The sequence below is a fragment of the Fukomys damarensis genome, unplaced genomic scaffold (assembly GCF_012274545.1).
Source record: "Fukomys damarensis isolate Sample0158 unplaced genomic scaffold, DMR_v1.0_HiC HiC_scaffold_28, whole genome shotgun sequence".
In the NCBI taxonomy this organism is placed as follows: Eukaryota; Metazoa; Chordata; class Mammalia; order Rodentia; family Bathyergidae; genus Fukomys; species Fukomys damarensis.
In genome coordinates, this window is record NW_022900940.1 from 6,852,459 (window position 1) to 6,856,354 (window position 3,896).

At 36.3% G+C, this 3,896-nt stretch overlaps 1 protein-coding gene across 1 annotated transcript in view; it reads left to right on the forward strand.

The window, feature by feature from the left end:
* The window catches only part of Ppp4r2 (protein phosphatase 4 regulatory subunit 2), a gene marked incomplete at its 5' end in the record, with an annotated part of 56,922 nt that overhangs the window by 37,091 nt on the left and 15,935 nt on the right, over window positions 1-3,896 (forward strand). The window lies entirely within an intron of this gene.

A 3,896-nucleotide genomic window follows, 5' to 3' on the forward strand; every position in this document is an offset into this window, starting at 1 on the left:
TTTTTTTTTTGGTACCAGGGTTCGAACTGGGGCCTTTGCGAGGCAGGTGGCGGAATCACTGAGCCAAGTCCCTGGCCCCTGAGACTTAATTCTTGCCTCATGAGTTAATGTCATGTCTTTGAAGCTCCTCATAATTTTCCTTCTTATCTGGCTATTCTGATTATTGTGCTTTTTTAGGGGGGGGGTTGTCATGCCAAATGGTTAATGGGGAAAGATGGGGTTAAAAAATTACCTTGTTTGAAAGTCTTGATTCATAAAACATTAGGAATATAAGTGGGTTTTTATTAAAACTAGTAAGAATGAATTCTTAATTTAAGGAATGAAAAAATATAAAATGTACATACTACAGTTTAACCTAATGAATATAGGAAGTCTTGTAAAATTTTAAGAACCATTTACCAACTATTAATTAAAAACGGATACTGGGTATTTCAGAATTATAATGTGCTGATTTTGCTTCTTAAACCTCAAATTCCCTTTCCCCAAAAAAACTAGGAAAGAGAAAGAAAAAACACTCAATCATGGATATATTTTTCTCTCTGTGGTTCTGCGGATCAAACCCAGGAGTTTGTTTACACTAGTCAAGGCCCTACCACTGAGGTACATTCACAGCCCTGCAGATGGCTTTTATTGATTATCTTTAATAATTTTTTCATGATGGTGTATTTACTCAATGGTATGAAGTTAGTGGGTCATGTGTTTTTATCCTTCTGAAGAACTATGCAGCGATTTTCTAGAGCAGGGTAGATATTTTCTACTAGTACTGTATGAGATTTTCAGTTTCTTCAGATCTTCACTAACTACTGTTTAGTGTTGATCTTTTTTTTTTTTCCTTGTGGGGGAGGTGGCTGACAATTGAGCCCAGGACTATATTACCAGTCCATTTTATTTTGAGATAGGGTCTCACTGAGTACCCCAAGGTGGGCTTGAACTTGAGGTTCTCTGGCCTCAGCTTCCCACAGTGGATTTATAAGTGTGTCACAACTCCTGGCTAGTGGTTTTTTTTTTTTTTTTTTTTTTTTTTTTTTTTTTTTTTTTTTTTTTTTTTTTTGTAAATGGCTGTAAGCCATTCTAGTGGAGTTGAAATTGGTATTTCATTGTGATACTGATTTGCATTCTATCCTAATGGATAATAGTGGAGAGCATCTTTTCGTGTGTTTATTGGTCACTTGTATATCTTAGAGAAATACCTATTTAAGTCTTGTCTGTTTTTCAAAACTTACTGTGGATAAAATATTTACCCTATAAACATTACCACTTCAACCATTTTTAAGTGGAGAAGTCATTGGCATTAAGTGTTGTACTACCATCACTTATTGTCCCCGTATTTTTTTTTTTTTCTTGGTACTGGGGATCGAACTCTGGGCCTTGTGCTGTGAGGCAGGTGGTGGAACCACTAAGCAAAAATCCCCACTCCCCCATGTTTTAATCTACTCAGAGTAAAACTGTTCACATTAAACAGTCATACTGTTTCCCCTAGACCCAGATAGTACTGTTGTTTTCTCTTAGGGTGTGACTATTGGTATCTTACATAAATGGATATATTTGGGGGAGCACCACAGATCGAACTTGCATTTATTTGCATGTGTGAGCATGAATTGGAACCACTGAGCTAAATCCCTGACCCAGTATTTTTTTTTAATGTTTGGCTAATCTTACCTTCACGTAGTGATTTCAAAGTTAATTCATGTTGTAGGAGGTTAAGATTTTTTTTTTTTTTTTTTTTTTTGGTGGTACCAGGGATCGAACTCAGGTCCTTGCGCTTGCGAGGCAGGCCACCGAACCGCTGAGCTAAATCCACGGCCCAAGATTTTCTTTTAAAGGCCAATTAGGGCTGGAGATCTAACTCAGCAGTAGATTATATAACCTGGCATGCGTGAAGCCCAGAGTTTGATTTTAGCATCACAATAATAGGTAAATCAGTAAAAAGATAAAAACTGAATAGTATTCCATTGTTATATATCATATTTGGTTTATTCATTAGTTGAATGTTGGGTTTTTATTTTTACCTTTTGATTATTATGGATATTGTGGCTAGGAACACTGGTGTGAGTCTGAGTCTTTATTTTCATTTCCATAGGAGATCTCAGAAACGGAATTGCTGATGTTCCACGATTTTCTGGGTTTTTCCCCTTTGAGGAGCTATATTGTTTTCCACAGTAGTCACACTGTTCCCACCAGCAGTGAGTGCGTAAGGGTTCTAGTTTCTCTACATCCTTGTCAGACAATTCTTGGTAGTTTTTTGGGGGAGCAGGGGTGGGTAATAGCCAGCCTGATGAGTATATGATCTTGTTTCCCTTAGATGAGTTACATTGAGCATCATTTTAGGTGCTTATTGACCATTCCTGTATGGTATCATCTTTGTAGAAATGTCTATTCAAGTACTTTTGCCCGTTTTTAAATAGGAATTTCTTCTTGTTGAGTTGTGAAAGTTCTTTATATATTCTACATGTTAGCCCCTTATCAGATACAGGATTTGTAAATATTTCCCTCATTTTTGGGGTTGAATTTTTACTTTATAGTGTCCTTTAATGCATAAAAGTTCTATTTTGATATAAATTTATCTGCTTGGTTTATTGCTTATGCTTTTGGTATCACAGTATCTTATATCAACACTGATTGCTTGCAGAATATCCAAGCTTACCTTCCAAGCTTACTTAGGTGGGGAGTGAAAATTCAGCACATTTTTAGTTTACTGGCTTGGAGGACTTTTATCATCTTCAACAGTACTTTGTTTCTCTTGAACTAACAGGCTTATATCAACACTGATTGCTTGCAGAATATCCAAGCTTACCTTCCAAGCTTACCTTCCAAGCTTACTTAGTTGGGGAGTGAAAATTCAGCACATTTTTAGTTTACTGGCTTGGAGGACTTTTATCATCTTCAACAGTACTTTGTTTCTCTTGAATTAACAGGCTTGCTTCAGTGAATTTTTTTGAGAATATATCTAACATTTTCCTGATATGAGTATGAATAAGGATTGTGTGGGAATCTTTCTAGCTTAAAATGGTGTTTTGTGAAAAATAGCTGGTGGTAGTTGAGCTGGCAGCATGTTTAAGGGTTGTCCTTTTAGAACAGCATGCTGTAGAAGTCTTTTGTTTCTGTTTATCAGTTTTGTTACATAGAATACTAAAATGTATATTCAGTGAAATAATTATACTTTTAAGTAAAACTGACCTTTTTTTTTTTCTTCAACAGTATGACTTTGGTGCTGGTAAAGAAACTAATGGCTACTTTAGCAGTTTGGTGCTACTACTTAGGTTTGCACTACATTGGGATCAGTTTTGTCCACCATTGCTTTTGTACCATCCGTAACGATGACAACACAGTAAAAAAATCACTTTTTTTTGGTACCGGGGATTGAACTCGGGACCTTGCGCTTATGAAACAGGTAGCAGAACCACTGTGTTAAATCCCCAGCCCCCAAAAAGTCACTTACTCTTATAACAGTGGCTTTGATCTTTTTTAACACACCTTGTAAACTATTGTCCTAGTGTTTGTAGAGTTGTTGTATGGAATGGAAGAGGCATTTTGTATAATTATGTTTAAGTAGTCTGTAGAAGAGATCAATCTGTCTGCTTGGGAATGGTTGACATTCCTGACTCTTTCATTTCCTTCATGCCGTGTCATCACAAAATTTGAGGAATTGTGAGAGAGAAGTATAAAAAGGCATTATATTCAGTGAATGATTTATAAAAGGACACAAAGCAGTTAGGCATTTCTATTATGTCAAACTGGCTAGATATTAATGAGAAAAGATCCTGAAAATACTGCAAAGGAAAGAAAAGGGAGAGATTAAAGTTTATGCTTTTTTAGGGCTGGGGATTTAGCTCAGTGGTTCCACTGCCTGCCTTGCAAGTTCAAGGACCCAAGTTTGATCCTCTGTACCAAAAAAA